At 33.0% G+C, this 13,442-nt stretch overlaps 1 pseudogene across 1 annotated transcript; it reads left to right on the top strand.

Annotated features, from left to right (window-relative positions):
- Positions 1–97: 97 nt before the first annotated feature.
- LOC144854605 (neural cell adhesion molecule 1-like) lies at positions 98–11,186 on the top strand (annotated as a pseudogene). The gene is made up of 11 exons (XR_013614637.1): positions 98–111; positions 328–701; positions 1,231–1,562; positions 2,236–2,481; positions 4,054–4,296; positions 5,800–6,045; positions 7,353–7,598; positions 8,161–8,424; positions 8,574–8,698; positions 8,901–8,945; positions 10,453–11,186. The product of XR_013614637.1 is annotated as a neural cell adhesion molecule 1-like (transcript).
- The last annotated feature ends 2,256 nt before the right edge of the window (positions 11,187–13,442 follow it).

The following is a 13,442-nucleotide window of genomic DNA, read 5'->3' as shown; positions in this document are numbered from 1 at the left end:
CTCAAGTCATCATCTTAAATGTTGACTTGACCAATCCCTTAGAATATTGATACAAAATAAATGTTAAAAATTACCATAAAATGATGCAATAAAAACAATGGATTTCAGAATGTATCTACAGGTAGTCATTTTTAAGATTCAATCTAAAAAAGAAGACAATAACAATAATATTAATAATAACGAAGACGACGACGCGACCTAACACCAGCAGCAACAGAATCTCAGCAGCAACAATCACAACAACAGTAGCAACAGCAGCATCCAAAACATTAGATGCAGCAACAACAGAATCACCAACAACATCAAAAACGGCATTAACATTAACAGTAGCAGCAACAATAACAGCAACAGCAGTAGCAGCAACAACAGCATCAGCAACAACAACGCCATCAACATTAACAATCACAACAACAGTAGCAACAGCAGCATCCAAAACATTAGATGCAGCAACAACAGAATCACCAACAACATAAAAAACGGCATTAACATTAACAGCAACAATAACAGCAACAGCAGTAGCAGCAACAGCCGCATCAGCAACAGCATCATTAGCAACAGCATCAGCAACAATAACAGCAACAACAACACCAGCAGCAACAACACCAGCAGAAACAACATCAGCAACAACAACACCAGCAGCAACAACATCAGCAACAACAACACCAGCAACAACAGCAGCAACAGCATCAACATCATCAGCAGCAATAACAACAGCATCCACAGAAAACAACAGCAACCGCAACAACAGCATCATGAGTAACAACAACAGCAACAACATCATTAACAGAAACAACAGCAACAGCAGCCTCAACAACAAAAGCAGCATCAGCTTCCACAACAAAAGCGGTATCAACAAAAGCAGCAGCAACTGATGACTAACTGATTATATCAGATTTATTTATTTTTTATTTATACCTTTGTTTTCAATAATACATCCGACAGCGATTTAGCCAATTACAGCAACAATACTTTATACAGTGAGAAGCCTATTCATTACAAGCTTTGCTTTCATTTACAGTGATCGAGTCTGTTCGAATTCAGGACGCAACGTAATAACGTACACATTACACGCATGCGCAAGTCTGACCAATGAAGTTTTGGTGCATATCATCAGGCCTAACATATGTCTTTGCGTGTCACAACGATAACAAATCTTCGCGGATGCGTTTGTACAATGCGTCGAATTCAGATAAAATTTGTTTTTTTGTTTCTTATTTCATTTACAAATAGTCAAACACTTCCAATAGTCAATGTGCAAGATGCTTATATTACATTAGGTGAAGATGCCGTCATCAACTGCAATTACACACTCGCTGATGATACAAGAACTGTTGCTAGTGTTCAATGGTGGAATAGCACTTCAACAGGGGTTGCGTTAAACATTCTTGTTAATTCTCGTGCATCTAACCCAAATGGTAGATATACAGCTGCTATCACACATACCGATGTTGCTAATCTTACAATTACAAAAGCAGTTTTGGCTGATGACGGATATTACCAATGTATAATTGTTGATTCATCGTTCGAAGTTGGTGAACATTTTGGAAAACTTAATGTCAATTGTAAGTATATATCATGCTATTGTTTTTAAAACTTAAAATAGTACTAGCTTCTCTTTGAACTGAAAAAAAAAGCAAATCTTACTTACTTTCAATATTATAACACACGTTGCATCTGTAGTTATGCCTGATACGAAAACGCTTAATAATCAAAACTAAAACGAACTGTGTTCATGAACGTTGAATATTATGTATAATTCACCGGGTAATATACTAAAAGGAATTCGTAAATTAAACTATCGTAACATCGGATCCAGTTTAGGCCTAATACAATTTTTTTTAAATACGCCTCCATGATGCCCCCTAACAGTATACCTTAATCCATAAATATTAATACTCAATAGGATCTTGTACCAAGGTAATTGTTATGATCATAATAATAAAAACAATAATAGTAATAATTATACAACCAAACAATTAACGATATTTTGGTTTGATGGATTGGTAACACTAACATGATCTTCATCATGGGAGCAGGCTGGTTGCTTCCTGGACATCCCCCATCTCACCGGCCTGACAACCCTCACGTATTTCCCCCTAGACATTTTACCCGCGTGACATTTTTCCCTCGGACCGTCTTCCCCTCTCCAGACATTTTGACAAATACCGGGAGAAAATGTCCGGGGAAAAACCAGCCTAGAACCTTTTAAAAATACACATTTCTGTTATCTTACAGATATTGATGACGTTACAAATTATATCACTTCGTCTACTGCTCCATCTTTTACAATGTCATGTTCTGGAAATGGTAACCCTGTTCCTCAATTAAAGCTTTACCATAATGGGACCATCATAGCAAGTGACACTACAATGCTAACATATACAAGACATAGGGTGAGAAAAGATGACAGTGGAAACTACACATGTATAGCTAGTAGTACTGTTGGAAAAAAGGAAAGTGATGTGATACAACTAGATTACTGTAAGTGTAGACATGCCTTCTTACGCTCTTTATTTTAGTAACTATTTTGCCCTTGTTGCCCCTATTAAAACTAAATTTGGTTTTGGTAAAAGCAATCAAACTCTTGTCCTATTTACCTTTCTATTCGCATTAAGGCAGCGATTATTTTTCATATACACAACATTAGAATAAATAAATAAATGCAAATTATAAACACGATTTAACTAGTTTGACAAAACAAAAAAAAATGTGGTGTGCCCAAATTATGTTGGTGATATGCCCAAATATAGTAGTGATATGACATCATGTCCATATATAGGCACATCACATTTTTTGCACATAAAGTTTTATAGTGAAGACAGAGCTTTGGTTACATAAGCGCTGTTTCTGGTGAAAATGGACATTTTAATGCATGTTATCGTATTTAATCCTACTGACGTCACTTCAATTGGGCCGTTAATGAATATTAAAACGAAGATGACAAACGCACATTAATCGCAGTGTACAGATTTTGTTTTGACAGTATTACCAAACACACGAACGAAAAAGTTGCAGCTATTTTCCAAGAATTAACTTGTTTCGCTTATCTATACGGTAGTAAATGCACGCAAAATAGCAATTTATTAGACAATAGCAATCAAAGTTAACCACGGTACATATTGCGGAACTTAATTTGACATACAGTTCCGTATAGTTTAATCAATAAAACATAATTGTTTATACATTTAGAAAATGAACTTAATGTGGAATAATAAAACAATGATGCTATTATATAATTTTATTTCAAATAATTCTGGTATAATTCGCGTAGTCTTAAATAATAAATGTAAACAAAAATAATTGATATACAACTTTATTGGTATAGAAGTGACGTTTTGTTTAGGTATGTAAACGTGTCTGCAATTGGAAAATTGGTGGTGGATAGTTAAGAATCGTAATAACATGATGCCTAAATGCAAGTCATTCAAATTACATCATGTTGTAGCCTACATTAAGGGCGTGGTCGATCAGCCATATCATTATTGTAATACTTGCAACTTCTTCATATTTACCGGTGAGCCAGCACTGTCTTGAATCCGCTTTGAATTTAGAGTGACAATACCAGGCACATGAAGGTTTAATTTCCATCAAATTTTAATTTCCTACATGAGCCCTCGATTGAAAATAAGGCATAATTATACTTGGACCTTATTAGAGGCGCGTACCGATGGATTTTCTCACCGTAAAGCTAAAATATTATTTGAGCCCAGTTTGACCCATCCATTTTTTTATTATGATTATTAGTATATATCATCATGATCACTTGCACTGATGAAGGGCTATTGTTGCCCGAGCTCTGTTAACTTTTCTGGCTGTTTTGATTTAGCTTTTCGCTTTTTTTTTGTATCTCTATTGAGATCCAGCCACTGATACTTTTATCAATAATTTTCCTTTGGATTTATATATATGTATATATATTTTTTTTTTCGGGGAAACTTTTATGTAGGTTAATTTTACAGTAGGAGGTATGAACTCTCGGAGTGCCTTCAAGTTATAATGTGCCTATTTCGCTATCTATATAGCCTAAAACCACACATGTATGTTATCTTACAGATATTGATGTTATAAATGATATTACTTCATCTACTGATCCCTCTTTTACAATGACATGTTCTGGAAATGGTAACCCTGTTCCTCAGTTAAAGCTTTACCATAATGGGAATACCATAGCAAGTGACACTACAATGCTAACATACACCATAAATAGCGTGACAGAAGATGACAGTGGAAACTACACATGTATAGCTAGTAATACTGTTGGAAAAAAGGAAAGTGCTGTGATACAACTGTATTACTGTAAGTGTAGACATCGGCATTAATAATAGATAAATAAATGGAAATTTTTTGCTTGATTGCTGTTAACATATTGATTTTTCTTAGATAAAGCTTGCTTTTATTTACTTCACATAAGCGCCTTTCTGGTGAAAATTGTTACTATTGACACTTTAATGTTATCATATAATCCTACTGACGTCATCTATAAATTGGACCATTAATGATTCTGAATACGAAGATGAAAAAAACCCGTGGTGTAAAAAAATCGTGGTGTATAATATATATTTTGTTTGACATATATTATAATTAGGCCTACCTGTCAAACACACGAACAAAATAACGGTAACTTTTATGAGAAGTTTTTTTTCCAAGAATTAACTTGTTTCGCCTATCTATACGGTAGTAAATGCACGAAAATAGCAATTTATGAGACAATAGCAATCAAAGTAATTATAGTACATGTTGCGGAACTTAATTTGGATTTTTATCGCGTAGCTTAGATTAAAAAGAAAACCACTATATAATAATATATTATTAATGTAATTAATAAACCGATAAAGTATCATTTCCGATAATTTTGTTGGAAGTTATTTATAATTAATTGAACTAACTGGAAACAAAACATATATTAATTGTTTAATTAATAATATATTATATATAATAATAATAATTAGGAGAGCCAATCCATAATAATGACGTACTGTAAGTGACCTTAAATCCTCTTTGAAGTAAGTGTTTCATTGTTGACATTCCCGGGCAAGTAAATAATATGTTTAGTCTCAGAATAGAGGATTTTAATTTAATAATATTCTGGAATTGTCTGTGCTTAAATTTGCAGATTTGCAAAGCTAATTGGCATGTCTATTTTATTTATTGCAAAATGTAGTACGGGGTATTTGTTGAATATGATTAGGCCTAGTTTTACAATTAAACTTCTTAAAAATTCAATAGTTTTAATTATATTTTCATGGATGCGCAAAACTCGTTGTTGTGCGGCTCAAAAATAAGTTTGTAATGGATGCGGATTTGTATAGGAACCGATAACATATAATTTCCGATCATTTTGTTGGCAGTTATTTTCAATTAATTAGAACTGGAAACAAAACATTATTTTAAATTGTGTGCTTTGAAAAGAATTTACACACCCAGCGGAATGCGGGGCCCTTCACAAATTGCATCTTGCATCACATTATGTTCTGCTTTTCGTCGCAGCGCGATGTCTTCGGCTCCATGTTCAAACAAGCCTACCCCCTTGTATTGATAAAAGGCTCACTTAAGTAAGATTATGTAAGTTAAAATATAAGGCATATTGCAAGATTGACTTAAGATTCTAAAAAAAATCTTTAAAGTATCCGGTGACATTCAGCCTTTTACAACAATTTAATCATGTCCTATCCGGTGAAATCATAGCTGCGGTGTAGTAATCGGTACTGCCGCGTATTATATAGGCCTATGGATGCCTAGTTAATTAAAAATATACATAATGCCTAGGCCTAATCTAAACCCAAAAATTATGCATTATAGATATTGATGACGTTATAAATAACATCACTTCATCTACTGATCCATCTTTTACAATGACATGTTCTGGAAATGGTAACCCTGTTCCTCAATTAGAGCTTTACTATAATGGGACCATCATAGCAAGTGACACTACAATGCTAACATATACAAGAGATAACGTGACAGAAGATGACAGTGGAAACTACACATGTATAGCTAGTAATACTGTTGGAAAAAGGGAAAGTGGTGTGATACAACTAGATTACTGTAAGTGTAGACATCGGCATGTGCATGCCTTCTTTCTCTCTCTACTTTGGTAACTATTTTGACCTCTATTATGAAATAAATTTGATGTGGTAAAAGTAATCAAACTCTTTTCCTATCTACCTTTCTACTCGCATTTAAGCAGTGATAGTTTTTTTTTTTTTTCATATACACAAAATCACAATAACTATGTAATAATAAAAAATCAATGCAAATTATATAAGAAAGATTGATTGCTGTATTGATTTTTCCTTAGATAAACCTGGCGAATAACCGCTTGTTCTTGTGAAAATATTACTATTGACATTTTAATAATTATCATATAACCTTACTGACATCACCTATAATTGGGCCATTAATGGTTCTGATACTGAATATGAAGATGACACATTAATCACAGTGTGTACATTTTGTTTGACAGGTCGTGTATTTAGGTAAACACAGGAACAAAATAGCGATAACATTTATGATAGAAGTTGCTGCAATTTTTCCAAGAATTGACTTGTTCCGCCTATCTATAGGCCTAATTAATAAGCTACGATAGCAAATGCACGCAAAATAGCAATTTATTAGACAATATCAATCAAAGTTAATTACAGTACATAACGCGGAACTTAATTTGAAATACAGTTCTGTATAATTTTGTTATTTGTCGCATAACTTTGATGAAAAAGATAACCACTATTAGAAGCCAATCCATAATAACAACCTATTAGATATTTCAAACATCATTAAACGGAATACTTTAGTTAAATAGGCCTAAACCTAATTATTTTTATATTAGAAAATAAACTGAATGTGGCGTAATAAAGCAATGATGCTAGATATAAAATTTTAATTAAAATAATTATTGTATAATTCACGTAGTGTTAATTAATAAATGTAAAACAAAATAATTTGTACATAATTTTTAATTGAACAATTTACTGTTGAGATCTTGTACGTGACTGGAATAATTGGATTATTTGTAACAATGTTTCACACATAAAGTATCGTAATTACATGAAGTCTAAATGCAGTGATTTACGCCATGTGGTAGTCTACATAGGGAGTGACCAGCCGTTCCATTGTTTAATTGATGAAACTTCGTCGTGGGCGTGTCCGTCGTATTAAAATCTAAATCCCAGACGGTCCCGTTGGACCGCGATTTCAGGGTGGGGTATCTTTGGTCCCACGTTTAAACAAGCCTACTCCCTTGTATTCAGCTAAAATATAGGAAAATTGCAAAATTGAATTGAGATTAGGCCTAATGACTATTATTAATGTGTCTATTTTGATATCTAAGACCACACATCTATGTTACATTACAGATATTGATGACGTTATAAATGATATCACTTCGTCTACTGATCCATCTTTTACAATGACATGTTCTGGAAATGGTAACCCTGTTCCTCAATTAGAGCTTTACCATAATGGGACCATCATAGCAAATGACACTACAATGCTAACATACACAAGAAATAGCGTGACAGAAGATGACAGTGGAAACTACACATGTATAGCTAGTAATACTGTTGGAAAAAGGGAAAGTGATGTGATACAACTAGATTACTGTAAGTGTAGACATCGGCATGTTTGCCTTCTTACACTCGGAGATCCCGCTTCATGAACAAAATACTGTAAAAATGAGGGCGTATCAATTTGATCTCTGGTGCGCGTGCGTACAATTGAGGGCCACTGCTGTTCCGTCGTACAACCGCGCCAAGAATGTTAAAGAGTCGCTATCTAATCAAATCAACAATACCATGAAAGCCCTAGTGGTCTAATGGTTAGGACATTTGCATACCAATCAGAAGTTTCCGGGTTCGAATCTCGGTTAGAGGAACTTTTTTTCTCATTCTCACAGATTTCCTCATAATTAATTATCGTTTCAAATTAATTCATTAAATTTCAATATATCACCGAGCGGTTTAGAATGTATTGTGCTTGTGATGTTTATATATAAAAAAAAGTATCTCTTCGGAGATCCGCTTCGTGAATAATAAATTACTGAAAGATGATCTCTGGTGCGCGTGCGTACAATAAGGGATCACTGCAGGTTACGTCGTAACACAATGCAAATGCCAATTATATAAAGGACGATTTCTAACTGTTAATTGTTTTTTTGTTTCTTAGATAAACCTAGCTTTTATTCACTTGGTTACATAAGCGCTGTTTCTGGTGAAAATGTTACTATTGAAATGTTAATGTTATCATACAATCCTACTGACGTCACCTATAATTGGGCCATTAATGATTCTGATATTGAATATGAAGATGGCAAATCCACATTGACATTCACCGCACCAGATGTTAATGAACAGACAGAATATATGATAACAGTGAATGTTACCAATAGCATTGGATCTACAACAGATTTTGTAAACGTAACCATCTCCGGTACGATTTCATTTTTTCATTACCCTTAAGTCAAGTTCATATAGCTATAAAAAAAATGATAGGCCTATAAAAACCATGACTCCCCATGGCACCGTTTGAAACAATGTCCATTATTGACACTTCATTTTGTTCATTTATTTTTCTCTTAGAGAAACCACCATCCCTCATTAACATCTGCAGTCGTCTAATGATAGGAACATTTGTTATTGGCTTGGTCGTTGGTCTATTGATAGGACTATGCTTTGGTATCAATTGTTGCAAAACAGCTACAAAGGTTGGTTATTACATATTTATATACAGTTTATGTTATTAATATTATTATTTGTTGATTACTTTTGTTTTATCCAAACCGCATGAATACATTACAGTAATTATCATACTGGATATCATTCATGATTGTATTCCCTAAAATAACCTCTCTTTGAAAAAAACATCTAGAATATAAAAAAAATTCGTTTACATTTTGTTTAATATAGAAAAGCTCACCACTTATACAAAACATGGACGATAACAAACAAGAAGTAAGTACTGTGTATTAATCCTATGATTTTGTGATCAATTTACAAATCTTATATAAATACGCCACATATTTCGCTCTATTTAACCATCCTTTCGGACACTATTATGGAAAGGTCAACATTTCAATATCACTGTCTACAAAAGTATATATTATTTAATTTCTGGGTGGCTTTCATTCAGGCGGCTGTCGTCACGCCTAAATTGAACGTAAATATGTCTACAGGAGAACCCAATTAAAAATATACTAACGTATAATATTAGCAAATAAATGTCTTTATTTCTTTGTCATCCGTACCAACGGTCCCTTCTTCATGGACTTAATAAAAGTCTCCCTGATCCTATATTGTTTGCTTTTAATGTTATATTTGTTTTTCTTTCTGGATCAAATAAATGGAATTGTCACTTATTCCTGCAAAACAAGGCGAAATATGTTTTAACACTGATGGCTAACCCCTATAAGGGGACAGCTCTAGAAGGAAATGAGGACACTTTTGTGTGTGCCAGACGGTGATTCAAGCACTACTAAGGAGAAACTTTTTTTCTATACAAAAACAACACAAAAAACCAAAATAATTGTATTCCATTTTGATAGTTATTTCAATACCACTTTCTAAACCATTGAGTAAGGTCAAGAACGCGCGATTTACTGAAATTGTCTAGGTATGACGACATTTCCTCACAATTTAGGCATATTTATATGCCTAGATTGTGAGGATAGGTCGTCCAACAATAAACATTTGTAAACACTTTTTTAAAGGTAGAAGTATGCGTTCTATTTTCACGCACTGGGTACGATTTGTATAGGATAATGATATTCAGCTTGGATTATTACAAAGTTGAACGATTCATGTTTATAAGACGTTATAGTTATGCAAAACATAGGTAAACATGCATACTTAGGCTGCTAGCATCATATTTTTTTTGTCACAAATATGTTTTAATGTAGTGAGTATATTTGGTAAAATAATTACGTCGGAACTATGTGTTATCAGCGCAAATTTGTGTCATGAACCATGGTCAAAGTAAAGTACAGTACCACCAGATAACATAACAACTTTTAAACTTGTTCATAACTAATCCAAAGTGCACTGCATTTTTCATTACTTAATATATATTCACCGATACCAAATTATTGTAATCCTAATTGTTTTATCCATAAATAAATCGAAATACAACACATGAAAATAACTATTATTATTGTTAATGTTGGTTGGAAAGGTAGACGTGGGTTTTATAACTTAAGGGCAAAACAATCATAAAGCTCTGTCTACACTATCAAACTTTATGTGACCAAAAACATGTTATGTGCCCATATATGGACATGATGACTTCATATCAATACCATATTTGGGTACATTACACTTTTTTTGTTGTCGAACTAGTTTGATATAGTAGACAGAGCTTAAGGTTATTGGCATGAAAACAATACATGTATAATATCAACATTACTCATGAAAAAAAGATAGAGATATTATATAACAGCTTTTTTTGTTTCATCATATTTCACAGACTTACATGGAATATGGGTTGAATACTGATGAGGATGAACAAGAGATGCGACATTATCACGTTATACAACACAACGTGGAGGAGCCATGTTATGCTAATTAGAGGAAGGAGTCAATTTCAGGAGAAGGTGTTGGGAATAGAGTAAGCGTGGAAAAGAAATTGTTCTTTGTTTTACCGATGATTTAATGATAAAATATAATTAAACCATGGTTTAACGCAGCGCGGAGAAAAATTGATATCAACATAATTATACAGTAAAAATGGAGCGTCAAAAAGGCATATAGAAAATGAACAATACCGTTTTTAAATAGGGCCAGGATAACATAGCCTTCAACGGTTTTGCAAAATGTCTTGAACATAGTGTCACTTTTAACAAAAGTATAGTTAAATGTTATTAGAAATCGTCGAAATAATCTCGATAAACCGCCGACAATAGCAATATTCCAGGTGGGTAATAGCTTTTGTGTTTGTATAGAAAATATATATTATTAAGTGTTATCAAATCACTACTTATATCACAAACATTATTTCTTATGGGTCATTATTAGGCCTACATTTATTCCTAGTAATAGCCTCATTAGGTTGGGCTGCGGATTGGCCTCCGGAACCAGATTTTAGGCCGCGATATAAAAAGTTTGCGCAACGCTGGTTTACGTAATTAAAAACTGGTTGGTAAACAGAAATCGAAATGTCTTTTTTCATTCAGTACAGATTGAAGTAGGCCTAGCCTAATCAAATAATGATATGATATAGGCCTACTAACATGGGTCATTATTTCCTTCAATGATACTTGACACACCGATTATCTAGAATTGTTTTTTATTTGTTATATTTTTTTTAACCCATATATGTTTATTTTATACAAAATCCGCCTACAGTCATTTATCATCATTACCCGTCATTTATCAATGTGAAAACTGATTAGTGCGATTTTTCATACAAACAGTAGGCCTACTGAACATTATGACCAGTCAAAGTCTATTGATCTGCATCAATATTTACTAAACTATAGTATAACGCCTCTTTTTTTGTCTTGTGTGGGTTGGTCTCACTTTTGTTATCATACTCTGTTATACATATTATTTTTTAAGCATATTTTTTCCTCTCGTTTATATGTTACAGTTGTAATAAAAAACATTTGCTGTATATACATAAAATGATTTATTTTGATGTTTTTAAAACCATATTTGCATTCATTATTTTACATTAAAAAAAACCAAATAAAGTAATTTAAATATATAAAATAAATAACAAAGTGGCAATAAAAAGACGATAAAATTTGATTTAAAACGTAGGCCTACTCATTATTCTATAAAATTCGTGTTCGGGTAGAGAGGCTATAAACGCCTCTTTAACATAATACAGTATTCCTAACAATTAGAGATGTTTCGTTAACGTTAACCGCAAACTATGAGCCGTGATTGAATTGGTGCCAGAGTCGTAGGCCTAGTAATAACTTCATTGCGTTGGAATGAGACTTGGTCTCTGAACCAGATTTTAGGCCGCGATATAAAAAGTGGTAAAAGTAATCAAACTCTTTTCCTATTTACCTTTCTACTCGCATTTAAGCAGTGATAGTTTTTTTTTTATTTCATATACACAAAATCACAATAACTATGTGATAATAAATAAATCAATGCAAATTATATAAGAAAGATTGATTGCTGTATTGATTTTTTCTTCTCTTGTTCTTGTGAAAATATTACTATTGACATTTTAATAATTATCATACCGTAAAACATCGAAAAGAAGCCCATGGGCTTCTTCTTTTTTTAGTGCTCTTGGGTGGGCTTCTTTTCGAGATGGGCTTCTTTTCGAGAGTACTTTTGCAAACTGTAGAGGAGGGCTTCTTTTCGAAATGAATGCTGTACATTTTGTGGATTTCTACTACAAACAATAATATGACTTTTGAGACATTTTTTCAACCATGAAATTATGTTTACTTTACCAATTAAAAAACAATATAAAAAGCAGGCCTATGATTCACCGTCAAATACAATAATTTCGTTATCATCGTCATAAATGTATGATAAACACGATCATACATATTAATTATTATCATCAGTCTGCATCACAAGTATCTGGCATTAAATTATCCTACTACAGTAACTCTTAATCACGTGTTTGTACTGTTTATTTCTGTTCCTTTGACGTTCAGTTAATAAACCTACATTCTTAATACAGTATAATAGTCTATCTGGAAAAGAAGCTCATACTATCTTGAAAAGAAGCCCATGGGGCTTCATTTCGAGATTACTTTTGCAAACTGTAGAGGGTGGGGGGGGGGGCTTCTTTTCGAGATGGGCTTCCTTTCGAGGTTTAAGCCCATGGGCTTCTTTTCGAGGTTTTACGGTATAACCTTACTGACATCACCTATAATTGGGCCATTACTGGTTCTGATACTGAATATGAAGATGACACATTAATCACAGTGTGTACATTTTGTTTGACAGGTCGTGTATTTAGGTAAACACAGGAACAAAATAGCGATAACATTTATGATAGAAGTTGCTGCAATTTACCAAGAATTGACTTGTTCCGCCTATCTATAGGCCTAATTAATAGGCTACGGTGCAAATGCACGAAAAATAGCAATTTATTAGACAATAGCAATCAAAGTTAATTACAGTACATAACGCGGAACTTAATTTGAAATACAGTTCTGTATAATTTTGTTATTTGTCGCATAGCTTTGATGAAACAGATAACCACATTAGAAGCCAATCCATAATAACAACCTATTAGATATTTCAAACATCATTAACGGAATACTTTAATTAAATAGGCCTAAACCTAATTATTTTTATATTAGAAAATAAACTGAATATGGATCAATAAAGCAATGATGCCAGATGTACAATTTTATTTAAAATAATTATTGTATAATTCGCGTAGTATTAAATAATAAATGTAAAAGAAAATAATTTATATATATAACATTTAATTGAACAATTTACTGTTGAAATCTTGTACGTGACTGGAATAATTGG

This window comes from Antedon bifida, chromosome 10 (genome assembly GCF_963402885.1).
Source record: "Antedon bifida chromosome 10, ecAntBifi1.1, whole genome shotgun sequence".
Classification (NCBI taxonomy): domain Eukaryota; kingdom Metazoa; phylum Echinodermata; class Crinoidea; order Comatulida; family Antedonidae; genus Antedon; species Antedon bifida.
Note: the sequence above shows the minus strand (reverse complement) of the source record. Positions and strands in the feature narration are given on the sequence as shown.